The following is a 17,048-nucleotide window of genomic DNA, read 5'->3' as shown; positions in this document are numbered from 1 at the left end:
ATGACTCCTCAAACATATTTTCAGTAATAACTTTCATAAATCTCCACTACTGCTATTTTCCCTCCCATTGTTTTTATGCCAAAAATACAAATACATCTTTCCACATTCGTCCCATTTGATTTGATATATCGAAGCCGATCTAAGTACTTTCTTATGTAATGGATGTGTTATATATTTTGTTTGTAATATATCTCTCTTGTTGCATGCAAAGACATACAAAATAGAGGAATTGACAATATTGGACTTTGGTCCAGTTGGTTTGGAAAGTTTTCGTGCCTTCACACTTATTCTTCAAGCATCCTGGACACATATTTTTGGATTTTTCTCTGGCTATGTTACAAAATAATAGTATCGACTATGTTTCTCTAACAGTCTATTTACCTGGTGACTTAGTATACAATTCCCATTATTATGATGATTCAACTTAAAATTTTTCAACTTTATGATGGTAAAAAAGCATACACATGCAGTAGAAACCCTATTTTGAATTTGGAATTTTTATCTTTTCCTGGGCTGGAAATATGCAGTAGGAGATACTGGGCAGCAGCAGGGAGCCCCAGTTCCCAGTCAGCAATGAGATCATCGGAGTAAACAACCAATACTCTACAGTGTACTGTGTGGCCAGATGATTTTGCCCAATTGTGGGCTAATGTAAGTGTTCTGAGCACATTTAGGCTAGGCTGGACTAGGCTATAATATTCTGTAGGTTAGGTGTATTAGAAGCATTTTTGACTTACGATATTTTTAACTTACGATGGGTTTATCAGGATACATCCTCATCGTAAGTTGAGGAGCATCTGTACGTCTCTTCCGTGGCAAATGCATCATGTACGATACAGTAATAGACTTTGATCAATGATATAAATGCATTTTCATAATCAGGTTTATGATTTTATTTTGGAATCCTTAAATCACCTCTAGGGGACCCTAATTTCCTTAGAGCACTGTGAAAATCATAGCTGTAAAACACACATAGTCATGACAAATGGGAGGCAGAAAGAGATTTGCATTTTAGAATGACATCTCCTGTCATGAGATGGAGGTTGGATTAAAGAAAGGGAAATATTAAAACCAAAGAGATTTTCAAGGAGATTTATTATGGGAGATGATGGAGGATAAACTTTGGAATAAGAATTAGAAGAGAAAGATGCAATATTTGAGAAATAAATGTTTTTTTAATTTTTAAAAGTAATTTTTTCAAAAATTAGATAATAATTAGGATCGATGAATAAGAAGAGATCAGATCATTAATGGCTTTTTGCTTTGGAAACCAAAGTAATTAATGGTAAAGCTGTTAAAGGTAGACAACCATGCCAAAGACAGAGGAGAGTGTTTGGGTTGGTTTACAATAAAGTAGATGAAGAGTTTGATTTTACACATAGTGAAACTGAGATACTAAATGTCCAGTGAACAGTTAAGTTCTCTAGATTTAAGAGAAGATTAAGTCTGGCTATGAATTTGATAACCAAATTGATAAAGCCACAGAAGTGAGGCCAGGGAGAAAGTGGAGGCCGAAAAGAGAAGAGGGCTCAGGGCAAACAAGCCCTGGGGGCCATGACTTGTTATGGAGTATGTAGAAAAAGAGCCAACAAAAAGTCAAGAAAGCTAAGTCAAGCAGAAGGGAGTTAACATTATAGAAGTATGCAAAAGAGAGACTTGGAAATAAGAAGAGGTAGCCAGTGCCAGGTCATAGAGAAATGCATTTTTCTCATTCCAGTTTTTTCCTCTTGTTAATCCCTATGCAACTCTACCTTCTGCCGTCATTTATCCAAAATAATAATAATAAGCCTTAGTAAATAATTTTACTCCTACTTCACAAGACATTGGATGCCATCAGACATGACCTATTTCTTACCTGTCATCTTTACCTTCACAAACCATTCTCCTGCATGAGTCCTTCCCTCTTTCCTTTCTTTTTCCACTCCTAAGGCAACTCTGAGTCCTTTCACTTTTTCTACTCCTGCCTTTGTACTCATGATAGCTTCTCCTCCTCCCTCTTTAACAAATACAGTCTCCTGAAGGCTTCTTCCTTTACTTCTTAAAACATGTATACCTCTCTCCTCCTTATGATAGCTTCTTCATAGGTGACTGGCCTTTGAAGGTCTAAGTGGAAATCTACAAAAAAGATTTTTAAAAACCAGGACACTGGAAACCTGAAAGATCGAGGAGGGTATATGAGTCAGTAGGACATATATGAAGAAAGAGAAATCAGAATATACAAAGAATAATTTTTAACTGCGGTACCCCAGATTGGTTCTGTGATGAAGAAATGAATAGAAAACTCTCTTCCTTCTTCCCCCAACTGGTATTATTGAAAATAGACTCCTCAGAATCATTCACTGAGGACTAATGTGATCTGTACCTTTGGGGTCAGTTTTGAGTAATGTAAAGCAGAGGAGCTTTAGAGCCGGAGGGAACTGAGCTCCAATGCCTGGGCAGCCTTGAGCAACTCAGTTAACCTCTCTAAACCCAAGTTTCCTATTTGTAAAATGGCAATGATAATACCTATCTCATCTTGAAAACTAAATGAAATAATTTATGTAAAGTACTTATTACTTCAACTACCAAATGTTCAATAAATGGCTGTTACCACTGCTCAACTAGATTGCGGATAAATAGGCATATTTTGGACTGGCCTAAAAAGGCAACTATGTTTCTATGGGATATTTCCATCTTCCAAGTGACTGGCTTTGAGATAGTCTTCATTACGCAAACATTTAAATACTTAAATTAAAATTTCAACTTGCTTTTTAAAAGAACTGCTTGATCTTTCCAACTGCCAATCCTTTGCATTTAGCTATTCCGCTACCACCTTAATCTCACAACTAATATAAACTCCTCCCTGAAAAGAGAGTTTCTCAGGAGCAAGGACTATATCTTTATTGAATAATCATTTATTGATCATCTATATGCCAACAGGTGGACATAAAAGGACACAAGATACATATGAAACAGTTCCTTTCCTCAAGAGGCTTAACTTCTACCTGGGGAAAGTTATATGTGAGGATAATCCAAGATAATGCATACCATTATAAAGATGTCTGTCAAGAACTATGTAGTATAGTGGAAGAAGAGATTCATTTTATCTCAGTTGATAAAGAAATCTTGTAATGGGGGTTACATTCGAACTGAGCCAAATGTGCATCAAAGTCAATAATAAATGAAAAAGATATGAAGAAATAGATCTGCATGAACTGCTACTGCAGGCAAAGCTTCATAAGTCGACTGTGGTTTATTTGGACCTTGAATAGACAGGATGAGGATAAAAGATGGAATGTCTTGGTGTGCATCTAGGCATATGTGTAATAGTAAGAAATACTATCAATAAAGAGTAAGCTAGCTGATGGGAAAGAAGGGAAGCAGGTTGGAGAGGTGCTACTGTAAAATTATATTTTGCAGAGCCCTGGGAATTGAGCGGAGAATTTCAGATTGTATGCAAAAAGCTAAAAAAGTACGTAAATAAAAATTAAAAAATCATTTTAGATTCTGGAACGAAAGTATATGTAACATGATGAAAGCAGAGTTAGAGGAAGATTATTTCAGAAATGGTGCTGTGGGTAAAGATGGAAGCTAAAGATGACAGACAAGAGCATCTTGAATCGATTTCATTAATGCGGGTGTGACCTGTGGTAGTTCTAGACAAGTGTCTTTAGAGATCAGCCATAGATATGAATGTGATATTTCATAAATGTCATCTAGGATATTTGAATAATAATATCACTGACAAATATAACAGAGGTGACATGGAAGATTATGAATCATTATTTTTAAGTGAACAAAACTTATTCAGTGCCATCTATATGCCAAGTATCATATGACAATATATAATGCTTCATGCACATGTATCTCCATAGTATGTATGTTATGTTTCTTTCAGTAGCTATTTCCTACTGTATATCTTGTTTCCCCAAATAAACTGTCCACGTCTGCTGGGCAGAATCTCATCTCATATTTCTCAAGTATTCTATAGAACCCACCATGATGAAGGACATAAAGTTCATATTTAATAAAAACATACTATTTGATTAAATAACTGAGGCCAGAAATATCAGAAAACTAGGCCATCCTAGATGGAATTGGCAGTGAATAAGAACAGAGTGCACTTTCTTTTATTGCTATGTAGCTTCTTCCTAATAATACTGGAGGAGTGGAGAAAGTTCAACAGTGCCAAGTCATTCTAGGCAATAAAACTATAGTTCAGTTTATCTTTTGATATTCAGTAGAACAAATTTTATGGATCTGAAACATTAAGGGAAATAGTGAGAAATCATGTTTCACTACTTGTGGGTGTGGGTTTTTTTTTTTTTCCACTTTAAAAATGTGATCTTGAAGTGGGGGGAGGGGAGTGTGGGAGGATAAAGGAGTAAGTCAGTTCAATCTTTCACAGCAGCTTATTTACTTCACCAGAAAAAAAATGACTTTAATTGCACAAGGAGAAAACAAAATGTTTGAATACTCTTCCTTGACAAGATTCAGGGCTTTCGTGGGAGAATAAAATACACATTTACAGTAAATTTAGATTTGGGGTAGAAGGTAAAGCTCTTGTCCATCAACATATCATAATGGATGAATGTGACACTTGCATAACTCAGCATTTGCCTGAGCACCGTTAGAAAGAGCAGGGGAGTTTTTGCAGTGCTAAGGCAGAAAAGAAGTTAAAAATTTAAGGATGTTTTCTTTTCAATAAGAACACCTAGTCAGAATAAGTTGGCAACTCCATGTTCAGAATCTAGGTTGTTACTCTAGTGTGCAGGAATGGTGAAGGCAGGAAGGAAAATCTCAAGGTCATGAGGAATAGTCTTTAGAGTATTCTTACAGGGCTTATCTATGCTCACATGCTTAATTTTTTTTTCCAAGTGCAAAGAATGGCCACTTGCTTGAGACAGGCCCAGTGCCATCCTTTATTCAAGTTCCTTTATATTCCTCTTTTTAAAGAAGCTGTCAAGTTCTTTTTTTGCAGCTGACAGGAAAGGCCAAATCTGTGGTACAGGAAAGGAGGCACAAAAAAGAAACTTTTTTGTGTTGATGTTTTACTAAGTGAGCTAAGGAGAATTTTAGAATCATGTAATTTACTCTGGAGGCATTTACTGTACATAGCTATAGTGATGGTAATTTCTTTCATTGTTGAAGTGAAAAGATAACCATCAATCAGTTGTCAATTGGTCAATTGCAGAAGTGATGAAAAGAAACTGGTAGGAACAATCCTTCTGTGGCTACCTAGACCATTTGGAGGCTTAAGAAAAGTATGGGAACTGGATTGCATTTTTAAAAGGGATTGGACCAGATTTTTGAAAAGGTTAGTAGGCATAACTCCTTCGTAAAGAATGGCTTTGCAGTTATGCATAATCAGGAAATGCATTTAAGAAACGAAAAATTTAGAAGACATGAGGTTAAAAAGTGACAACTATTTATTAAACTAGATATCAGGTACGTAAGCCCCCAAATCCTTGAATTTCAATATGCTCTTAGTGAAGGAATAAACACAGTTTACTAATAATCTAACTCATATATTTTAAAACAAATTAATGGAAATTACTTTGAACTCATGCGTTAGTTCCAATCTTGGGCACTTTGAAATAAATAACTTTCCAAGCATTTATCATAAGGAGTAGAAGGTCCAAGTTAATTTTAAATACTGTTTTTAACCAAACATCTACATATAATTTAATTTTTTAAATCTTATGGAGGCTCACATAAAGGTTAAGATAAGAAAAAGTTTAAAAATCATTAACTTGCATAAAAGGCAAATGGCACTTTGGGATTTAGTGCTGTAAGAAAGATTTCATTTTAATTTATCCTATTTTTCTAAGAATGGCAATGTTATTGATTTATTCTGAGAGAGTTCCCCACACACGCAGTGATTTTTTTTTACTGTGGTAGGTAATAAAAAGGATTACAGGCCCCCAGAAGGATGAGATATCATCAGTTTGTAATCCAGCCCATGGTTTCCTAGATACCGTATTGTCTATTCTGTTCCGCTATGTGAAAAATGTTGAATATCAACAATGGGTTTCAGTGCTGTATTGTTGAGTTTTGTATGAACTAATCTAGCTTCACTAAAAAAAAAAGAAAAGAAAAGAAAGAAAGACAGAAAAGAAAGAAAGAAATGAAAAAAAAAGAAAAGAAAAAAAAGAACCACAGCTTTGGACAAAAGTCTATAGCCAGAGCATTTGAAACTCCCCTTGCACAAGGGCTCACTGTAGCTGGGGGGAAGACATTTTACTCATTTGCTCTTCCCTTTCATACATCAGCTGGTCCCTCTTCTCAGGTGTAGATCACCTATTATAATTTCACCCAATTTTGATACTCTGATGAGGAAAGTCCCAGGACTTATCAGCTGGGGTAGGCCTCACAAGACAGCTCTGTTCATATTTGGAAGGTAAGCTATTTGCACAACTTCTCTGCTGTAGTGTGCTGGCCTAGCTCTAAAACTTTGCAGCATATCACTCATTTTTAACTTTCACTTTTTTTCTCTTTTCTTCTTTTGGAGAAAGAAAGCCTGACAGGTTTCTTCGGGAAAGTGGCCACCCATGGAATGAATGAAATGTTCTCTTTCTATTCCAGTAAGTAATTGACTTGTAACTAAAAATTGAACTGGCTGCTATGTCAACTGCAATGTGAGCTGCTGCTGGCACAGGTGTTGCTTACTCTTTAGCCTGGAAAGAAAAGGGGCTTAAACTGTGATTAAATTTCAAGTCAATTGACCTCAACATGACGGTACATAATTCTCACTTGCCTACCGAATGGCCTGAGTTCTCATTTTGACTCTGATTCTGGCACCTGTGTTTTTAATGTTTGGTGTAGCTAAAGCTAGGGTTGCTCTTTTGGTTAGAAATAAAGTGGGTGGAGAACAGTTCTAAGTAAATAACAAATGGTAGTCAGCCGACTGAGTTTTTGATACAGTACTCAATGTGTTCTATATTTTTTAATGCATTAACTCTAAGTTCATGTAAATTATTATTCAAACTTTTATTTTAAAAAGTATGGAGCCATGGAAAATAATTTTATTAACTGCTGGGGATACACAGTAAGCCCAAATTAGTGAATTACAAATAAGCAAAGGATGTGAGAATTTTGATGTAAAGTGCTTTTAAATGCTTAACTTTGATTATGTAACTAATATCCTAGGCTAAGTATGCCTTACACTTTAATGATTTTTGAGCCCTCGGAATAAATAGCAGCTTTGTTTTTCTTAGTTTCTGTAAATAGAACAAAAGTCTGCTTAACTTTAGCAAGACGACCCTATCTGAGTTTTGGAGACAAACCCACATCTACTCCCAAAAGCAAAATAAAAAGCAATGACGTTTAAAATTACCATTTACACTTGAAGCTATTCTCCATTCATTTTATGTAAAATGGTTGCATGCTAAGAATTGATCTGTAAGATGAGAGCAGCCATAGATTGTTGTTTTTTCTTTCTAACTTCCTTTTTAACCTGGGAATTAGAAGAACTTGCTGATGATGCTTGCTTAACCCTGCTTTTAGTGCCAGGCTGTGACTAACTCTCTGTGAAACCATTTCTGACCCTCTGCTTGCAGTGGTGAGCCTGAATTTTTCCCCTTCCTTGCCCATCACTGTCAGTCAATTATAGGATTGAACTGAACCAGAAAATCTGGTACAGTCTGGTAATTAGTACAAAGGGTTTCCAGTCTAGTGTAAAGACAGAGATGCAAGAGCCCCAGCAGTCACAGAAATCGTTTTGATTGGCCATGGACATTGCCTTTTAGTGCTGCTTGGTGACTTCCTAAAGATATTGCCTCCTACCCTACAGGTCTTCTCCTTCAAATACATTACTGGCCTTTTTTTAAAGTCGTGTGTGTGTGTGCGTGTGTGTGTGTGTGTGTGTGTCTGTATTTCTTTTTTTAGATCCAACTTCTCCTATTTTTACTCTGTCATTTTTGCCTATCAAACAGACACATTTTGACTTGCCCAACAAAGAACCAAGTTATCAACACTCACAGAAACTGACATTTTTAATTCAGGCTTCATTATGTCTTTGAATTATGACAATGACGTACAAAGACATTTTAAGGGTTTTTTCATTTTTTTTTAATCCAGCATTGGGATGTTTATCTTTCTTTAGTATTCATATTTCCCTTTCTACCTTTATTCTCAGTAGTATATAATTAGCATTATCAAAACCATCAGCTATTATCCTTTCTGACTTTTGACCTTTATTTTTTTTTAAATATGTCTCAAGCTAGAATTCTCTAAAATAAGAAAAAAAGTCCATAAGAGATTTTAATAAAATATTTTAGGGTTTCAAAGCAATGAAACATTTTAAAATGTGAATTGCTTTTAAACATCAACATTACATGACTAAGCAAGTAATTGGTCCTATAATAAAACAATAGCAACAAAATAAATTTTAGTTTCAAAATTATTTTGTAAATCAAACTTGCATTTGATGGTAAGTGCAATTATACAGTATGTATTTCATCATTACATTTTTAACCACTGCTTTGGAGTTCTTGGCTTATTATTAAAGCTATTTTTAGATAAATTACATATGTATATATATTTTTTTTGCAGAAGCAAACATCCTCTTTGATTCTAGATTACAATGACTCCTGAGTCATATATCAGATACAATACAAGGGTTTGGTAACTTTTCTACGTAACAAATGCCTACCTCCAAAAGATAGACACATCTATCTATTTTCTTAAATTTACTTTAAGGACAAATTTAATGTCTGAGACCCTGTACAAAATTGCAAAAGCAGCAGTGCTCAAACTAAGAGAAGCAAAGGAAGGCAAAAGGTTTTTCATTTCCAAGAATACTATCTTTAAAACAATCTGCATCATGATTTTAGTAGTGATGCACATGTGTTGTGAATCTTCTAAAGGACCCTTTATTTACCCACGTCTTAATGTAGCTTTAAATATCTGCTTTATTCTATGTACAATCTTAACAAAAGTAGTTACATTACCATGTCTGGTACTGATTTTTACATGTCTGACTTTGCTATTAAATTTCAAGAAGGTTAATACTGCTTTTGTAACCCTGTCATGAGTAATGCATTTTCCCAGTAAACATGTCATAATTTTAAAGGCTGTTCAAGAAGCAGCATTTCTGTTGAAATAGTTTTGCATTTATTCCTCTATTGTGTATTAACCATAATATAGTGTAATGCATTGAAAAGAATGCACATATTTATGTAATTAACACTTTTTGGTTTTAGCAAAACCTTGCCCATTAAAAACTAAGAGGGTCTTAGAACAGTATATAAATGGGCAACACTTTAGGAATAATATTTACATTCAATTTTAACTTGTCATCAAGTTTATATATTCAAATGTATCCATAAAGTGACTGAGGGAAGAGTACATTCTGGTAATATTTTTCTGATTTTATTTTTTAATCTAAAATATATATTGAAATTCAAAAGGTGCTTGCCACATGATACATGGCCGTGTTCTATATTCTTTAATAGCTGAATGCTGTGTGAATCTATATAAAATTACCGGGGTTCACAGGCTTTTATATGGACTCAAAGATCTTTTTCTATTTCAGTCTTACTCCTAGAAGTTAAGGAGTAAGACTTGGAAAAAACCTTACAGATTATCAAGCCTTGTGGTTTTCAAACTGTGTCCCCTGAGTTCTTAGGAGACATTTGGGACTGTGGGGGAAGGGAGGTCAAGTGGCCTCCTGCCCCCTTGAGACCAGAATACCTCTGTTGTTATCTGGTGTGTATATTGGAGTTCCATGTAAGATTTACTTATGAAAACCCCTTGCTGAAGGGGAAAAGGTGAAAAATTACCAACTGAGGCCATCTTATAGAAAAGGAAAGCAGGGTTTACGCAAAGTTGCACACTGAGTCAGTAACAATGTCACTTTTGTAACTCATTTTCTTGTCTCTTAGTCCCAGACTCACTCTGCTAAACTACAATAGACTTTCCCTACACAGTCATGGGTCTTTATGTGTAGGTATCCTAAACTATATTGCTAAAAGCATACACTAAGAGATCCATAGCAATATGTACAAAATCAGAACACTTAGTGAGGATATAGTATCCACGTGGTAAATGCAACTAACATATTGTAGACCAAATCAATTCTTTATTTGGTAGTACCATTATTCTGGATGCATTATTGTGGTCATTAGGTAAACATTGATTGCTCTTATTTCACAGTAAGTAATATTTTTGAGGTTTTTTTAAATAAAAATTTTAATTGTGGTTAAAAAAATAAAATGTACCAGCTTAACTATTTTTAAGAGTACAGTTCAGTACTGTTAAGGATATTTTTCACAGTGTGAAAAAATCAATTAGTACTTAAATCCAAAAGAAATAAATGAAAGGAAATAAAGCTGAATTAAGATGCTAATTTTCCCAAAACATGTTTTATAGACTACTATTCCCACAAGCTATTCCAGGTAAAATGGTCAAATAATTTATGTCCTTCTCTAGGAAATTCACAATGAAAATTAGTACTTGAAAAACTCTGAAAAATCATGAAGATCTCTTTGAACTTTGTATAATATAGATTATCCCAAACAATTTTTCCATAGGTTCTCCCTACCTTTATTTGCAAAATATCTATTTTTATTCTTCAAAGCTAATATTTTGTTGAACACACTTCAGGAAATTCTCCTGTAATCGAACCTTTGCAAATAAAAAAAAAAAAGACCTGTAAAGTAATGTTTATGTTATTTACGTTAACTGGCTCTGTGTTTACCAGTCCTTTACTTTATCTTGTGGATAGTAAATCCCATTAATTCAATCACTCCACAAATATTTAGGCTTGGTGCTAAGTGCTGGGACTACAGTAATGAATAAATCAGTCAGAACCCTTGACCTTACAGAATTTACAGTCCAGGAAAGAAGTCACTGCAGGTGTACTAGTGTGAAAGAAGGAAGGGATGGAGGGAGGGAAAGAAGAAATGAAGGGAGGGAGAGATGGAAGGAAAGATGAAAAGAAGGGAGGGGAGGATGGAGGGAGGGAGGGAGGAAAATGAAGGAAAAAAAGGAAGGAAGAAATACAGGGAACACAAGCGATACTAGCTGTGTCTAACACTCATAGCTTATCTGGCTATGTTTGTTTTGTTTTTCCTAATTCTAAAATGAAAGAAAAGAGGAAGAAAAAAAAGCAGATAACCAATCAGAAGTTTACAATCTGGTCTTTGGATAGAGATAGTCCATAATATTTCTTTGAGATCTACTTGTACATCAGTAGTTAGGTCTGTGATAGTTCTCTAGCAATCCAAAGATGGGCTTCTATAGTTTAGAAGGGAGGCAATAGGAAGGGAAGGAAAGGAAAAAGCGGGGAGGAAGGGAGGAAAAGAGGAAGGAAAAGAGAAAACACACCTTTTCTTTTCTCGCTCCTCTTCTTGTGACTCCTTAGCTATTGATGTTACCTTCCATATAAGAATATTCCTTTCAAGTGTCAGTAGAAGACCTTATTTGGTCCAGAGTCTGCAATGTTATCGTCTCTCTCATCATTCAAAGAGTACCTCTCAATCAGATTCAACTCTTGGTGGTAACCGTGGGTCCTACCTCTGTCAGGACATATTTTCTCTGACTACCTGTCCAGCCTTCTCTCTTGGGCTCTGACCTTCATGCTGGGAAATCTGTGTCTTTATGTGAGCAGAACGTGTCTCCTAAGCAATGGAAAAGACAGGCCCATGGGCATAACATGGTTCTACAACATCCTTCCCATCCTTAGAACACCGCCATGAAAATATAAGTATGGCGCTGCCCCAAGAAACAGTTGAAAAGTTGAAGAAGAGCCTTGTCTTCCTGTTGGACAGTTCTCTAATGTCCTGCTTTCTTATATGGAAGGGAGTGAATTAAGTGTTAACCCTGTATATACCACTTGAAAATAAATATTGTAGGTGACTGATCACAGAGATTAGGGAAGCAGGAAAAATTGCAAAATTTAAAAGAAAAAAAAAAGGGGGCTTGTAAGAGAAAAGTAAGGAAGACCTTATGCCAATTATGGTTTCTTAGCTGCATTTGCTGTCATGAATGTGTCACAGGCAAGCTCTGTGAATCAGGCCTGAGCTGAATCCTCTGGGATATTGAAACTTTGTTTTGCTCTTTCCCTTTTGCTCCTCCCCACATTTCCTTCAACAGGAACAATGTGAGATAAGATCGTTGTCAGAATAGTGTGAAGAAAAGGGCTTAGAAAAGAATTTGGGATTTTCAAGTTCACATTAAGAGCTGTGTTAGTCTGTTTCCTTCTTTTAGCTAGTTGGGAATCAGTTTTCTAATTTGTTCTCCTCTCTGTCATTTGCCTATTGATATATGCTAGCCCATGCAGTACTAGTATCTTTTTATTCCTTTTAATTAACTTTTTGAAATCAATTATGATTATTTGTGTGGATTCCTATTCTCTCTTCTCATCAAATTTGTTTGGCTTATTTTTTATTTACACACCACTACCCACTGCTGTGAATTAACAATAACAAAAAATCTACACTCTTCCTTTCCACCTCTTGAACTGGAGAAACAGTTAGCTAATAAGAGGCTAAATGAGCCTTAGAGTATAGAGAAGCTGGAATCCTTAAATTATTTAAATTGAAAAATGGCTGGTTTTACAATCAGAAAAACTCAAGTGGACTGTAAGCCCCTACTTGATTGTTCCCCCTTATCTGGATGATCTTGTAATGACAGCTGGAGTTATCTGCCATCAGCATCACTGTCCACAAAAGCTTCTACTCTCTCTGCTCAACTCTTCAGCAGCCCTGGGGAGCTGGAGCTGTTTCAGGGGAGAGGGGCCTGGAGGATTGGAAACTTTATTAAAATGCAAAGCTGTCTCTAGTGACTTGAAAGCTCAGTCAAAAGTAATGGATCTAAAATCACAGAGCCATAAATTATCTGCAGAATGGAAAAACTGAGATTTCATATACCGTAGGCTAGGGTCAGTGTAAAAATAAAAAGCAATGTAAAATAAATAGCAGTGTAAAATAGGGGGCAAGAGATGGAGGATAAAGAAAATATAGTGTTTCAACATCAGTAGTGCAACAAATGCCAAATGTGTCAGACTTGCTTTTGCAGAATTCTGTCTCAGGAAACAACCCAATAAAATGTGTTATGAGAAGTCAAGATAGTTGTCGGCTTTGAAAGGTTAAGGAAGTACCCCCAAACAGTCCTGATTTTCTCTTAATAAGCAATTCATTCTTAGGCCATCACTCATGAATTTTCTGAAACTCATTACTAATAGTATTGGTAGTAATAGATAGTAATAGGAATCCATCACACATTCGCCTGAACTCTGAATGTGGCCTTTCACTTCACTCGCCATGTGAAAATGAAGAATCTAATCCACAAACTATATGTTTCAAGTATTTTTGCTCAATTTGATCCATTGTATTATAAAATAATAAGATAAGATCTTAACTCGTTTAACTCAAAGGACTCCACATATATTACTTACTAATAAGTTGAAATGTTGAAATAAAACTTGCCACATAGTATAAGTACAGAACAGTAATTTGTTTTAAACAAGGAAAATTAGTAGCAGAATTAAATACAGCCTTCGGGTGATTTCAATTTGAGTATACTAAGTTCTTCATTAATCCCTCTTTATTTTGCATTCGAAATTTCTTACTAGAAAAAAATTACTCTAAGCACAAAAAGTCATAAATAATATTCAAAATAGCTCAGTATTCTTAAGATGCAAAGTAGCATGTCCCCTTCTGCACGTTTACTGCTTTGAAAACATTTCTCAGGGAAATTTATTGACATCATCATCACCACCCTGACAATTACCTACCAATAGCCCTTTATTAAGTGCTTACCATATTTCTCCTTACCCCCTACTCTCTCCTCCGAGCCTCATCTACAAGCCTCATTTTCCTTCTCGGGAACTTTGAAAAAAAATCAGTGTTGGGCTAAATTACATAACCAGTAATTTCTCTTTTCATGCAACTAACAAATTCAGTTAGCAAATGAAGAAGCTAAATGAAGTATCCATTTCTTCATCTTTAGCACAGGACATTAAAATTACTGGTCAGATCACAAGTACCCCATATATCAGGAGCATCCTTCTTCCCCATATATATATAATACTTCTGGCCCTATTTTTTCTAAAAATTTTATATTTACATTCAACAAATTTATAAACTATTTTTAATGATGAGAAAAGATTGATAGAATTAGTTAAGACTATTTTTTCCATTTTCACTTCAGAGCTAACTTAAGGTGTGACTTTGTAAACAAGCTTCCTTCTCCAATATAAGAAAATAAGATTCTCTCTATCCCCCAAAATGAGACTGAGCACCAGAACACAGAGAGGACCCTTTGTCCAGCTCTCCCTTCCACCCCCCATTAGTATGCACTGCTGCGAACTTGAGACCTAGTAAGGAACTTCTTTGACTTGGGAGGTTGGTTTTTTGCAAAACCTCGAGCTTTGTTTCCACGGGGACATTCATGTCAAATAGCAGTCCCCCATGGTAATCGTAACTCCGCCATGTTCTCCCATTCAACACAGTGTATTGGGTTGTGAGTGAAAGCAATGCTATTACAAGGATAACCTTGAATTTGCTGTAATTAATTCTTGAATATGTTGTCTGCAAATTCTAGAACTCATTATTTCACATTTCTTGCAACATATCTCAATCACAACTGATATGGTACACCAATTTCATGAAACTGGGGTTGAAAAATACCCATTTAGTGAAACTGGCAACCAAACTGGCAGAGCTACTAAATAGTAAGAGGTCCTTAGATGTTTACATTGAAAACATTATTTTTGAAATTTTTTAGTGTTCAAAATGCAATGATTTTCTGAGAGCTTTTAAAAAGCTCAATACTTAGACTATGCCCCAAACAGGCTACATTGGAATTTCCAGGGATGGGACCCAGGCATCAGTATTTTTTAAAGCTCCACAGGTGATTTCAAAGTGCAGCCAAGGTTAAGAACCGCTAATCTAAGGAAGGGAAAGGGGTGGGAGAAGGGGAAATCAGTATAGGAAGATATTAGGAAATTGTGTCATGCAATTATAATCTCAATTTGTCAACCTGGTATTTTGGGAGCTTCCAGTGACCACCAGAGATGGGTCTAAGACATTCACAGAGAGCTATCACTCCCTGCTTCTGTGTGTCTACCCTGTGGAGATTTACAATCCTGGGAGCCAAGGGCAAAAAGAAAGCTGTGACTTCTCTATAGCTGCAGGATTCTAGCTCTTCAGGGCAAACTTAGTCCCACAGAGCTACTGACTTAGTAAAACTTCTCTCTATCCCTCTCTCTTTACAGGCAGGTAGAAGTAAAGAGTGCTAGGCCTACTACAATTCTTCCAAGAATAGACAGATTCAGACAAGAGTTTAAAAATAGAGTGTCTGTTGTGAGTAAGGCACTTCCTTAATCTATACCACAACGCTATGAGGCAGGTATCAGATGTGTCCCCATTTTACAGATGAAGATATTGAGAAACAGTAACATAAAAAAGCTGCCCAAGGTCATACGGCTAATGTGGGGCTAAGTCTGGACTTTTTACTCTAAGACAGATGGAAAACTGACCAAGGGTCACCCCCGCTATTCATGGACAGCTGTCTGTGTCAAAAGAATCTTCCATTCTTTAGATAGAGAATCAAATTAGTATGCTAATTGTGTTCTTTGCTAGTATGTGTAAGCAAGCTTTATACTCACAGACATAGAAAAGAACCTTAGCATTCAGATATCAGGATGGCATTTGTCCTCTTTTGAAACATCACCACTAGTTCTCATGACCAATTTGAGACTATTAGAGTTTCTTTGATTAAAAAAAAGTTACAATAGCTAAGAGAACCCAGCATATGCATCTAAGCTCAAGCTTACATGGAACCTTTGAAAACATGGTATGACTCCTTCTTATGACATTTCTGAAAATGGAAATCCTCTTGAATTAGTGGTGATAGAAAAGAAAAAGAAAAAAAAAATGTTCTCCCTGTAAAGTCCTAAAGTGTGATAGTGTAATTGGGATTTGGCCTCAACCCCAAACAGCTGCAGCCATCTGTTTCATATTTTGTAAACGTTTTCTCAACCAGAAATTGCTAGTTATCTAAGAAAGCAGCCTAAGGTAGAACCAACCCTCAACCAATTTGAAGAAAGCAATTTATCTTTTATTTACTCATCAAGCATTGCTTTGTGTCTGTTACGTGCTACTCACTATTCTTCTAGCTTTTTCATCTTTACCCCTTTCTCAACTTCCTGACACTCCTTTATCCTCTTCTTCTCCTCCTCCTAACACCTTTATTCCCTTTCCCTCTATCCTCTGGGTCAAAACCTACTCTCAGATACTTCATTCCTATGACAGTAACTGTGGTTGATGACAACTAAAAAAAAGTTATGATTTCCAGGGTGATACGCATTAGAACAGGGGCGAAATCCTTTGAGTTGAAAGGGTGAAGCTCTTGTGGTGTAATTGCAGGCAGGGATTTCCTGGAGACAGATGAAACCTTCTCCAGTCTTGCCACTCAGGTGGCAGCTTACTGCTCTCCTGAGGTCAGGCCCATGCCTTTTCATATCTTTATCCCAAGTGCTTGGCACAGTGACTAGCACAGTTGGAACTCAATAGTGAAGGAAGCTTTGCCTGGAGGAAAGCAAGTTGCAATAATAAAGATGCCCTGACACAGATGAATGGGAAAATTTTGGATTCGTTTTGAGCCAAACTGGTGTAAGGAAGTCAGCTAAAAGCATTAAGAGAAAGTAACCTAGTCTTCTCATTTGAATTCTTCCAGGAGCCAGGGTCAGATTTGAGAGATTTCTGGGAGTTCCAGTTAGTTTTAGAAGTTACATTGGGTTTTACTTAGCAGCTCTGGTCCATTTCAATTTGTTGCATTTGTGTTTCATTAAAATTAGGATAAAAAATGTTTATTGAGCACCTACTATATAACAGGAATGAAGCTAGGAATGGTAGATATCGCTGTATAATCCTGGGTTCCTGCCTTCATGAAGCTAATATTCTACTTAAAGGAACTGATGTGAAACCATTAATTACATAAATCAGTATTTAACTGAGTCATATTAAGTGCAATGAAGGAAAAGCGCAAGGTACTAAAAAAGCATATATTAATAACAGAGCGACATGATCTAATAAAGAAGATCAGCCAAAGCTTCTCAAAAA

General features: G+C 35.9%; 1 long non-coding RNA gene across 1 annotated transcript in view; it reads left to right on the top strand.

The window, feature by feature from the left end:
- Positions 1-5,985: 5,985 nt before the first annotated feature.
- Positions 5,986-17,048, top strand: part of LOC105807613 — a 139,442-nt gene continuing 128,379 nt past the window's right edge. Inside the window, exons 1-2 of the long non-coding RNA XR_001137339.1 lie at positions 5,986-6,379; positions 6,495-6,563. This is a non-coding gene — a long non-coding RNA (uncharacterized LOC105807613). The remainder of the gene's footprint in view (positions 6,380-6,494; positions 6,564-17,048) is intronic.

Source organism: Propithecus coquereli, unplaced genomic scaffold (assembly GCF_000956105.1).
Source record: "Propithecus coquereli isolate 6110/MARCELLA unplaced genomic scaffold, Pcoq_1.0 Scaffold10, whole genome shotgun sequence".
Classification (NCBI taxonomy): Eukaryota; Metazoa; Chordata; class Mammalia; order Primates; family Indriidae; genus Propithecus; species Propithecus coquereli.
Note: the sequence above shows the minus strand (reverse complement) of the source record. Positions and strands in the feature narration are given on the sequence as shown.